This window comes from Furipterus horrens, unplaced genomic scaffold (assembly GCF_987537825.1).
Source record: "Furipterus horrens unplaced genomic scaffold, mFurHor1.1.pri manual_scaffold_9, whole genome shotgun sequence".
Lineage (NCBI taxonomy): Eukaryota > Metazoa > Chordata > Mammalia > Chiroptera > Furipteridae > Furipterus > Furipterus horrens.
In genome coordinates, this window is record NW_028327179.1 from 93,138,591 (window position 1) to 93,150,626 (window position 12,036).

Sequence of the window (12,036 nt, forward strand, 5' to 3'; positions counted from 1 at the left end):
ATGTTTGTAATGTTGAGTTTTCTAACCCACAGCCATGCTATTATCTCTCTTATGTTTTCTTTAGCGACTCATTAAACACTTACAATTATTTCCATATGGATTTTGAACATATTCTCTTAGGATTTTTCCTAGGACTTATTTTTTGGTGCTGTTACAAATATCCTATTTTAAATTCATTTTTAACCTTTTGATCCTGGTAATAATAGATGTGGTATTTTGTTAATTATTTTTTATTAATCTTTGTTCATGGGAGATATTGGTCTATACTTTTCTTTCCTTCTGATGACTGCATCTGATTTTACTATTAGGGCCTTATAAAATGAAATAGGAAGGGTTCCATCCTTCTCTGTTTTATGAAAGAGTTGTGTAGAGTTGGTGTTAACTTCTTTAAATGTTTAATAGCTGACCAGTGGAGCCCTCTAAGCCTTCACTTTCTTTTTAGAATGGTTTATAAGTACATATTCAATTACTTTCATTGAATTTCTTTTTTTTTTTTAACTAAAATGATTTTTAATGGGACCAGAGATACAGTTAAAATTACATAGTCTGGCACAAAAACCTGTGGATGATCAGGACTTGGAAGATTACAAAATAATGAGGGTAACACTGGATACAGAAGAAAAGCTGTTGCAGAACCTCAGGAGGCAGGCTGGTATGGCCTCTCCTTGTGATCCTGTCTGTGGTCACCCACAGATTCCATCTTGCCAGGGCCAAAGTTACCTCTGACCCCACCACCCTGGCCCCTTTGGAAGCTCCCACAGTCCTCAGCTCAGCAGCCATCCCAGTCATAGCCTCTAGTGCCATCTGGTTTAGGGGCCTTACATTGGTTGAGTTCATTCCTTCAAGAGAAGTTCACGTTCTCACATGTTTTATTAGGACCCTTTCAGTCCCCCAGCTTGCTGCTGTCCGCCACGCCCACCACCTCCACTGGGAATCCTCCCTGGCCAATGCCACCACTGCCACCACCTCTGTAGCCTCCATGGCCCCTGGGGCCTTCTCACCCTCCTCAGACCTCTGCCTCCACCCCAGTTGAAATCTGCTTGCCAAGTTGCAAATGAGACCTTGATAGGATTCCCAGAGAATTCTTTACCATCAAACTAGTCAGAAGCTGCTTTAGCAGAAGGTGGATCTTCAGATGATACCATTGCCTCTCCCTTCAGCGTGCTCAGCGTGCTCATTTCCCTCTCTCTATACAGATTAATCATGGGCTGCCCTGTTTTCTTATTTGTCTTAATGATACCAGTCTGCTTGGAGTAATAGCCACAGACTCAATTGTAACGTTATTACCCAGGCCTTGCATGAAGATGGTGTTGTCTGAATTATCCTGTTCAGAGTATGATGTGATCCTTGGTTCTGCGGGCCACCAGATTTATTGAAGCCACCATAGCCACTTCAACCTATACTACCTCTGCCTCCACCGCCACCTTCATGACCTCTGAGTTCATAGCCACTGCTGTGGCTGTAACCACTGCCACCAGCCCAGCCCCCACAGTCCTGCTGGCCTCCCCTGTTGCCACCACCACCACCACTACTCTGGCCCTGTCTGCCATAACCATCGCCACTGCTGCCACTACTCACAGGGGACTGCTCTTGGCCATAGTTACCTCCACTACCCCCTCCGCCACCCCCACTGCTACTGCTATGCAGGTTCTGCTGTCTGTAGCCCTGAGCGGATTATACGAGCTTTGCTGCTGGCCGCAGCCAGGCTGCTGACCATGCCCCTGACTCGGGCTGCCCGTAGCTGCTGCCCTGGGCCCTGCTTCCGTGACGTCCCATGGCGTGGCTGGGAGCTGGCTGTCGGCCATATCCGCAGTCAGACTGCTGCCCATAAGATGATTTGAACTCTGGCCACCACAGTAGCCACCAGCTGAGCTATATCCCTGGGAAGCTGTGTGCTATAGCTTATCAATAAAAACCATACATGCTGGCCGTAGCCTGAAGTGTCCTGTGACTGGTTGTAGCTACCAAAACTCTGCTGTCCATAGGGCTGATTGTTCGGCTGGGTGGTGGTTGGGTATAGTTTGAGGCCACATCAACTCTCGCGTGTGTAGGCCAACACACGACATAAGTTCAGCACCATGGAGCACTGACACCTCAAGGACTGACAGGTTTGTTCTTCCTGAGAAAATTTTGATAATTGTGTCTTTCAAAGAATCAACATATTGATCATAATATTTCCAATACTATTTTTTTAAATTCTGTGGAATCTGTACAAGGGACCTCTTTTTATTTCTGATTATGCTCATTTTTTAAATTCATCAGTCTATCCTAGAGTTTTACTAATTTTTACCCACCCACTACCTCTCAGAACTTGCTTTGGTTTCATTTATTTTTCTTTATTCCCACTTTCTATCTCTGCCTGCCCCTGACCACAGCTTTCTGTTCCTTATTATTTCCCTTCTTCTATTTTCTTTCCAGGTTAATTTGTTCTTTTTGTTTCCCTAGCTTCTTGAAGTGCAGGCTTAGATTATTGAATTTTAGACCTTTCTTCATTACCAGCTGGGTTATTTAAAAGTAAGTTGTTCAGTTTCCAAATATTGACTCTTTTCCAGTTGTCTGTTTTGAGTTTATATCATTGTGGCCATGAAGCATATTTTTTGTGTTTTTAGTTCTTTTATTCATACTTGTTTTATCACCCAGCATATGTTGTTATATCTTGGTGAACATTCCATTTGCACTTAAAAGAATAGGAATTCCGTTCAACACTAGTTATTAACTTAAACATCATTTGGATCAAGTTATTTCTATTGTTGGTTTTTTTATATCCCTTTTTTCTGTTTTACTGCTCTTGATTACAGAGAGAAGAGTTAAAATTTCCAACTATCACAAAATATCGTTTCTCTTTATAGTTGTATCAATTTTTACTTTGTGTCCTGAAGCCCGGTTAATTTGATGCATATATATTTAAGATCACTGTAACGTGTTTTCATGATGAAATAACCCCTTTATCATTTACACTGCCCTCACTTTATATCTGGTAATGATTCTTGTTCTGTAGTCTACTCCGTCTGATATTATAAAGTCCTCCAAGTTTCATATGCTTACTGTGTGAATGTGTATGTATTTTCATCCTTTTTTTTAACCTATGTGTGTATTTAAATTGGGTTTCCTACACAGATCATTTAATTGGGTCTTTTGTTACATACACTTGTGTTTAAGTAGCAAGCTGTCAGTGGTATTCACAGGACCATGGACAGAGCACTCTTTGGCATGTGGATCCTTTTCTTTTTCTCCCATCGCTGTTGAAATATACTTGCCTGACTGACAGTGATCCATCTATCTCATGGTCCTGTCATCTAACTCACTTGTGTCTGTGATCCACGCAGTTTAATAAGAATCTTTATATCCATATACATTTTTTTTGGTGGAGATGTGCCACCAAAGAGTTGCCAGTCATTCCTGATACTTAATGTCAAAACATAAGCTCCACATTAAGCTTATGGTTAGAAACTAAAACTTCACAGTAAGGAGACAGCAAATCATAATTACATCTCAAAACCCAAAATCATTAAACATTTACTCTGTTGAAGAAATGAATAAAACCAAATCTTAGTAAGTCTAGCTACTTATGTATATAATTTATGTTCTATCATTAATTTGTACATCAGTCATATTTTGTGACCTTAATTATCTAAACATGTTTCATGATTTCATTTAGTGAACATGGAAACAATCTTGATGAATAATGACGTATAACTTCAAATTTCTTTTCTTTTAAAATATAGAAAAATATACTGAAGTGTTGGTTATTTCAGCTTGATTAATAAATAGGTGGCTTCCTTGTTTAGCTTGTTCCCAGTGTATTTTCTGTATCTTTATCCTTTAATAGCAACAAAGAGAAACAATTTATAGCATTTGTATTGGTCCATTTGTTTTACTGTTTCTCCTTAATTAAAGTTTGACTTTCAGATTTCAAGTGTTCCCCTTTTAAAATTTATTTTAATTATGTTTCTGTGGTATTCTCAGTCTTCCCAGAATAGTGTGTCAAAAAGAATTCTTTCTTCATATAGGCATTCAGATATTTACTGTATAAAATGCAGCTTCTGGTTTTTCTTGTACATCTTCAGCTTGGGAATGAAGTTTGGATAGAGACATAAAGTTGAGATTCACCAACACTTAGTCCCATTGTCACTTGTTAGGTAGAGGCACATCTATGACAGACTTTACGTGTAGCCTTGAAAGTGCTTCGGTTCAGGAAAGACAGATGGGTTCAAGTTAGTATTTGGATGGGAACTGCCACTTCTTTCCTCCTTGATAGGCATAACCATTATCCAGAATTTTGTGTTCATCAGTCCCTTGCTCTTTTTAAAAATTCTTTTCAGCTATGTATGCTTTCCTGTATATTAATAGATTACTTGGATTGGACTATTTTTGAACTTTAATAAAGTTATAAAATGTTTTTTTCTGGAACTTATTTTTTCATTCAATGTATTTTAGAGGATTCAGTCATGTTGATATCTGTAGTTTAAGGGCATTGATTTCATTGGTGTAGAGTATTTTATTATTTGAATGTATCACATTAGTTTGCTTTTACTGTTGATGGACATTTGGGTTGTTTCCAGTTGTGGGCTTTAAGCAAAATGCTGCTATGAACATTCTTGAACATGTTTCCTGATGCTGACGTGTAAGAGTTTCTCCATGTAGAATTGTGGATCCCGGGTATGTGCGTTAGTAAGAGAGTTTATTCATTCATTCACCAAATATTTATTGAGCACTACTACATGCCAAGTACATTTTTAGGTGATTTGGAATCTTGGTTACCTAAGCAAACAAAAATCTCTGCCCTCATTGAATTTATATTCTATTTAGTATAGCCAGACAATAAACAATAACGATAAATAAATGCAGCAGAAGGAAGGAAAGTGCCAGGATTAAAAGAATTAGAGCAGGATAAAGGGGAAGGTGTGCAGGGAGGTGGGTGAGGATGCAGGTGTGTCACCAAAGGTAACAAGTGAAATCAGACTTAAAGGAAGTTGTGCACTACTTTTAAAAATGTCAGCCTAATTAAGGAACAAAAGGAAACAACCATCGCCATTGACTATATCACATGTGCTTTACTGTGTGAGTATATCACACAGTAATGAATGATTCACACAGTAATTAAAGTAAATGATTAAAGTAAAAATCTCCACATTTCTTAGGGAATTATTTTTATTAGTCAGGTTTTAATCACTTCAATCTCTGGGAGGGTATTATTGTAGATATTGATGTATCCCAGTTTGCACAGAGGAACTATACATATACTCAGACTTGTCAAATAGAAATTACATTTACCCACTAACTATAGGTAAAAAGGTATTGTTGAGTTAGCATTTAATTGGATTTAAGTTTATTTAGGTCAAATTCAGCACCATACACAATGGGATTCTTAATTCATGTACTAATATCCTACCTGTCAAAATTATTAACTGATGAGTTTTCTAAGACAGTTTATAAAGTGTAGTAGTTAGAACCTGCACTCTGGGGTCAGTCAGGAATGGGTTCAAATCACAGCTCCACTACTGTGTGACCTTGGTCAAATTTACCAGATTCCCTGTTTTTGTTTCTTTCTCTGTATGAGGATGAGGCAGTGCATACAAAGAGAACACTAAATAGATGTTAGTTTGTTTTGTTTTGTTCTGTTTTTTGTTTTTACATTTTATTTTGAAATAATAGATTTCATGGGCAGTTACAGAGAGACTCTGTGTACCCAGTTTTTCCCAATGATTACATCTTAATAACTATAGTACAGTATCAAAACCAGGAAATTAACATTAGTACAATAGTGTGTATAGTTCTGTGCCACTTTATCACATGTGGGATTCACATAACCATCATAATCAAGATACAGAACTATTCTGTTATTACAAAAGGTCTCCCTCATGTTACCCCTTTATAATCATACCTATCCTTTTCTCTCCCCCCAGTTTCAGGCAAAGCATTAGGCTGTTTTCCATCTTCATAATCTTGTCATTTTGAGAATGTTATATAAGTAGAATCATTCATAAGTGATCTTTTGAAATTAGCTTTTTTCACTGGAAATGATACCTAAGATCCATCCAATTTGTAGTTGGTTCCCCTCTATTGCTGACTAGTATTCCATGTACCATAGTTCATTTAACCATTAACTTATTTAAGGAGATTTTTAAGTTTGACGCTCTTATGCATAACACTGAATTAAGACACTTGTGTTCAGATTTGTGGACCTAAGTTTATTCTCTGGGATGCCCAGGAGTGATATTGCTGATTCATAGGATAAATATTATGTTTACTTTTCTTTGTTTTGTTTTTTTAAAAAACTGCCAATCTGTTTTTCAGTGCGGTCCTACCGTTTTGTATATCCACCAGGAATGGATGGAAGATCCAACTTCTCCACATTTTTACCAGCGTTTGGTACTGGCACTTTTTATTTCAGCTGTTTTAATAATTATGTACTGGTATCTCATCATGATCTTAATTTGCATTTACCTGATAGCTAGTGATGTGGAATATCGTATGTGCTTATTTGCCATGAGTATACCATTATCAGTGAGATGTCTTTTACGGTTTTTGCCCACTGTCTAATTGGGTTTGTTTTTTAATGTTGAGTTTGAGAGTTTTCTCTGTATTGTAGATATGAATCCTTTGTTAGGTTTGTGTTTTGGAAATATTTTCTCCCAGTGTGTAAGTTGTTTTTTCATCCTCTTTACGGGTCTTTTATAAAGCACAAGTTTTTAATTTTGACGAAATCAAATTTTTTTATATGTTCTATTATGGATTGTGTTTTTGATGCCTAAGAATTCTTCATGTCTTAGGTCCTTAAGATTTTTCTCCTGTTTTCTTCTAAAGATTTTATAATTTTATGTTTATATTTAAATCTGATTAACTTTGAATTAATTTTTATGTAAAATCTGAAGTTTAAGTTGAGGTTTAATTTTTTGCCTGTTGTTCTAGCACAATTTGTTGAAAAGACTTTCCTTCCACTGAATTGTTTTCGTAAGTTTGTCACAAACCAGTTGGGCTTCCTTGTGTGGATGTATTTCTGGTTGCTCCATTTGCTTCCTTTTCTTCTGTTTCTATTCTTCTGCCAATGCTGTCTCAATAACTTATTCATTTATAAGTCTTAAAATTGCATAGCTACTCTTCTCACTTCTTCTTTTTCAAAATTGCTTTAGCTTTTTGAATTCCTTTACTTTTCCCAAGGTCTTGGAATAATCTTGTCTGTACTTACAATAAAATCTTGTGTATGCTATAGATCAGTCTGGGGAGAATTGACATCTTTACTGCACTGAGTCTTCCAGTCCATGAACATAGCATATTATCAGCATTTTGTACTTATCAGCATAAAGATGCTTTACATCTCTGCCAAAAATCTGCCCTCGCCAGGTGGCTTAGTTACTTAGACCATTGTTCCATGCACCAAAAGGTTACTGGTTTGATCCCGTCAGGGCACATACCTAGTTCATGGGTTTAATCTCTGGTCGGGGTGCATACGGGAGGCAATTGATTAGTGTTTCTTTATCTTTCCCTTTCTCTGTCTTCCTTCATCTTTCTCCTTTCCTCTGTCTCTGCCTCTCTCTCCCTACTTCTCTCTCACTGATCAATGTTTCTTTATCACTCTCTCTCTCTCTCCATCTTCCTTCTTCTCTTTCCCTTCCTCTGTCTGTCTCTCTCTCCCTCTACCTAACTCTCTAAAATCAATAAACGTATCCTTGGGTGAAGATTAAAAACATGTCTATTTCAGATCTATTTTGTTTTATTCATCTATGTGTCTATCCCTTCCCTTGGTCAGTATCAGACATTTCCTGATTATGGTAGCTAAATACATTTTGAAATTGGATAGGATTTTTCTACTTTATTCTTTTCAATTGAATTTGCTTTTATGCATTTGCCTTTCTATATAAGACTTAAAATAATGTTTAAATTAAAAAAAACAAACCGTTGCTGGGATTACATGAGGAATTGTGTTAAGCCTGTAGCTTGCACTAGGGAGAACTGACATCTTTTACTACATTGATTATCCCTATTCATGAATGCTCTGTCTCTCCATTTATTTACATCTTCTTTGATTTCTTTTATCAGTATTTCGTGGTTTCCAGTATACAAATCCTATACATGTTTTGTTAGGTTTACACTTAAATAAAGTTGTTGAGAGCCAACTTCCATATATTTATAGGGGTATTAAAGTTATTTTATGTTGGATATGTTGTGGTAGTTTGTGCTTTTTGAGGAATTGGTTCATTTCACTTATATTGTCACATTTATATGAGCTGTGTTCTTAGTATTCCCCTGTTTTTATGTCCACACAGTCTCTAGTGATATTCCCTTTTTCATTACTTATGTTTGGTAAGTTGTGTCTTCTCCTTTGTCTTTGTCAGTCTTGCTAGAGCTTGTTAAGTTTATTGACTTTTCAAATAATCAGCTTTTTGTTTCATTCACTTTCAGTTTTCAATTTCATTGATTTCTGCTCTTATATTTATTATTTTCTGCATCCTGTGATATGGACATTGAAGTTTACATTTCATGTGCTGCCTCCCTTGACACCTGGAGGGGGAGAACCTCCTCCTCGCTGTGGATGGTATGGAAGTTCAGGCTTCCACTCAGCCTCTCTTGATAACTCTTTGCCTTGTAGGGGCATGGGTGCCTATTTACTGCATTCCATGTGTTTTTTCATTGACACATTTAAGGACTGGGGATATGGGCAGGGAAGGCAGAGTGCTGATAGGCAGTGGTAAGAGTCTTGACTATATGAGGTCTGTCCAGAAAAAGTCCAGCCATTGTTAATATAATGAGAATGGTTTGCGCAACATTGATGTAACCTGGCAGCCAAGGAGAGTGGCCTAGAATGCGCATGTGTGAGCAATGATGACTTCACTGTACTAGTCAGTGGGGGCAGTGGATGCATGTGTACTGTGCAGCCGTCGCATTCAAAATGAGCAAGTAGAGCAACAAATGTGCATCAAATTTTGCGTTAGGCTTGTACATTCCGTTGTGGAAATCATTCAGGTGATTCAGAAGGTTGCAGCTATGGGCAACTGATGATTGACAGCTTCATTACCACAACACGCCCACTCTTGCATCATGTCTCGTGCAGAGTTTTTGTGAAACATCGAATCACCCAGGTGACTCAGCCCCGCTACAGCCCAGATTTGGCGCCCTGTGCCTTCTGGCTTTTCCCAAAATTAAAATCATCTTTGAAAGGGAAAATATTTCAGACCATCAGTGAGATTAAGGAAAATATGACTGGGCAGCTGATGGCGATTGGAGAACTGTGTGAGGTCCCAAGGTGCCTACTTTGAAGGGGACTTAGGCTTCATTGTCCTATGTACAATGCTTCTTGTATCTTCTTCAATAATGTCTCTTTTTTCATATGGCTGGATAGCTTCTGCACAGATCTCCTATAACAGGCCTTTTTATGCCAGCACAGTATAGAGGCGGAGGGGTATCTCATCATCATGCTGGAGGTGCAAGTTCAGGCTCATGCTACCAAACTGAATGAGGGTGTGCCAACCCAATGTGCAGCAGAGCCAAACACTGAACATCAAGGTTCACGGGGGAGAAATTGGAGCTCTTTACTTGCAGGGCACCAAGCAAGAAAAACGGTAAGCTGTCACTTAAGACCTGAACTCCAGGATGGCTTCTAATCAAAGATTTTTGAATGCAAAGATTGAGGGTTTGCGGGTCTCAAGCAAAGCTGATTGGTTAGTTCTTGTGCAAGTTTCGGTGGTTTTCTCTAGTGTGATTAATGTAGTTACTGACGCCATCGTATATGGATCCTTGAGCTTTCAGACTGTGCTCAGGTGGTCTAAACAGGTCAGTGCTGTTATCTCGAAAGCAAAAGGAAGAAACTAAACATTTTGTGACCTTTGTTATTGGCTAAGCGATCATTGCTTTATGTTTACCTAGCTGCATTTTTCTGTTATCTCAAGCAAAGAATACTTTTAAACATTTTTCCTGGAACTTGCTCTACATGCAGGCCTCTAGGACATTACTAACATACTTTCTTAATCTTCGACTATAAACTATGTGACAACCAAAGCAATTGAAATATTTAATTAAAGCCTATACCTGCATCTCTGTGATCTAATACCTAAACATGTTTACAATTGTTAATTGTCAGGTTCACTCCTCACATGGTCCCCAGTGATACTGCAGGGGCCCTCATCACAACCTAATGGCTCCTACCAGGCTTCCCTGACAGTGGCCAGCGGGGGATAGTTACGGCACCAGGTTTCTGCTCGGCTGAGGTGGAAGTCTAGGGTTCCCACCGGCCTCGGCTGGGAGGGAAGGGAGCACATTTTCCCTGTGGTGTTTGGAGGAGAGCACTTACTGCCTATAAGTTTTCTGTCTCGCCAAACAGCCCTTTTCCTGGTCCTTTGGATAGAGGGGGCATAATTTTGTGTGATTTTTGTTGTTATTTGCACCTTATGGTGGCTTCATGAACACCTTCCTTATCATAGTGAATATAAGGCTAAAAGAAAGCCTGTGTTCCGTGGGTTCTGAGGTCTAGCTGGTGCCACCTTCTCTCTACCTGTAACCGTCTTCTTCTGATTGTTCTGAATAGAATGTCTAGAGTTTTTATCCATGCTTATCTAGAGGAATAAGGGAAAATGTGTTTACTCAATCTCCTGTAAAATGCATTGTCACATACTTCCAGGTTTTGATTAATCCTTTGTTAGTACCATGTGTTGGCTAGACCTTCCAGTTTGGAGCTTGTTTTCTCACTTTCTTCACAGCAGTCTTTTGCTTACTATTGTTCTTTATTAACTTCAATGAAAAATTCTATTAATTCATGTTGGGATTGTTATTAAAACTGCACTGACTGTAGATATGTTTGGGGAGACTTGCCATCTTTACCATCATGAACATGTGTTGTTTTCTTTTTTTATTACTTAGATATATTTTAAGGTTTCTAAATATAGTTTGACTTTTTCTTCCATGTGGCCTTACACGTTTTTACAATTTTATTCCAAAGTACTTAATATATGTTTTTTTGCTATTGTAAAATGGATTTTTAATAAAAGCATTTGTTTATTACTTGTATATGCAAATAAAATTGACCTTTGGATTATTTTGTGTTTATTCTTATGCATTTTATTTTACAAAACTATCGAGAACCTTATTGCAACCTCATTGGTATGAATTACAGCATCAAGTTTGTATTAGATTTTTAAAAATTTTATTAAAAGTTTATATTGTAACTCATTTGTTATATATTGTTTTACCAAGCACTATAAAAGATGATTCATTATTTTCCCCAAAGGGATAATATTTGCACTTGTTAAAGAGAAACAATAGTGTTTTGTAATCTCCCAAGGAGATTTTAAACATAACGAGTATGTCTGTGTACCACTTTTTCAAGTCCTGATTCTATAACTCCAGAGAGAACCAGAGCTTTCTGTTCTTTTAGAAATCTCCCATGTGGTTCTGATATCTCTATTTGAAAACCACTGTTAGCGAAGTTGCTAAACAATAAAAAGAGTAGTCCCCAGGGATGTTCATTTGGAGGCCTAGCTCATTTAAAATAATGGGGACTCATTCATTTAATATAGTAAGTGTGGGGATATGTATAGACACACATATGTAATCTGTATACATACATAAACCAAACTGCTTTGTGTTAAGAAATAGTAGGTATGAATTTGAAGAGAGTGAACATTTATAAAAGAACCTATTCACAGTTTAGATGAGTTATGTTGGTTTAGTGCCTGGTAGATTTATATTAAAACTTAAAATACAAGCTCATGGATGTAGAAGATAGGATGGTGTTTGCCTGAGGACAGGTTGGGGTGAATGAAATGGGTGAAGAGATTCATAAGGTACAAATTTATATTTATGAAGTGAATGAGTCATGGAAATATAAAGCATGGTGACTATAGTTAATACTGTATTACATATTTGAAAGTAGCTAGGAGAGTGGATCTGAAAGTTCTTACCAAAAGAAAAAAAATTTTTTGTCACTGTGTATAGTGATGGATGTTAACTGAACTTATTGTGGTGATTATTTTGCAATATATACAGATATCGATTGATTATGTTGTACTTCTGAAAGTAACATAACATGTTAGTTGTACCTCA

General features: G+C 37.5%; 1 protein-coding gene and 1 pseudogene across 2 annotated transcripts in view; one reads left to right on the top strand and one right to left on the bottom strand.

The window, feature by feature from the left end:
• The window catches only part of TRIM24 (tripartite motif containing 24), a 96,801-nt gene that overhangs the window by 18,822 nt on the left and 65,943 nt on the right, over positions 1–12,036 (top strand). The window lies entirely within an intron of this gene.
• LOC150002194 (RNA-binding protein FUS pseudogene) lies at positions 638–4,268 on the bottom strand (annotated as a pseudogene).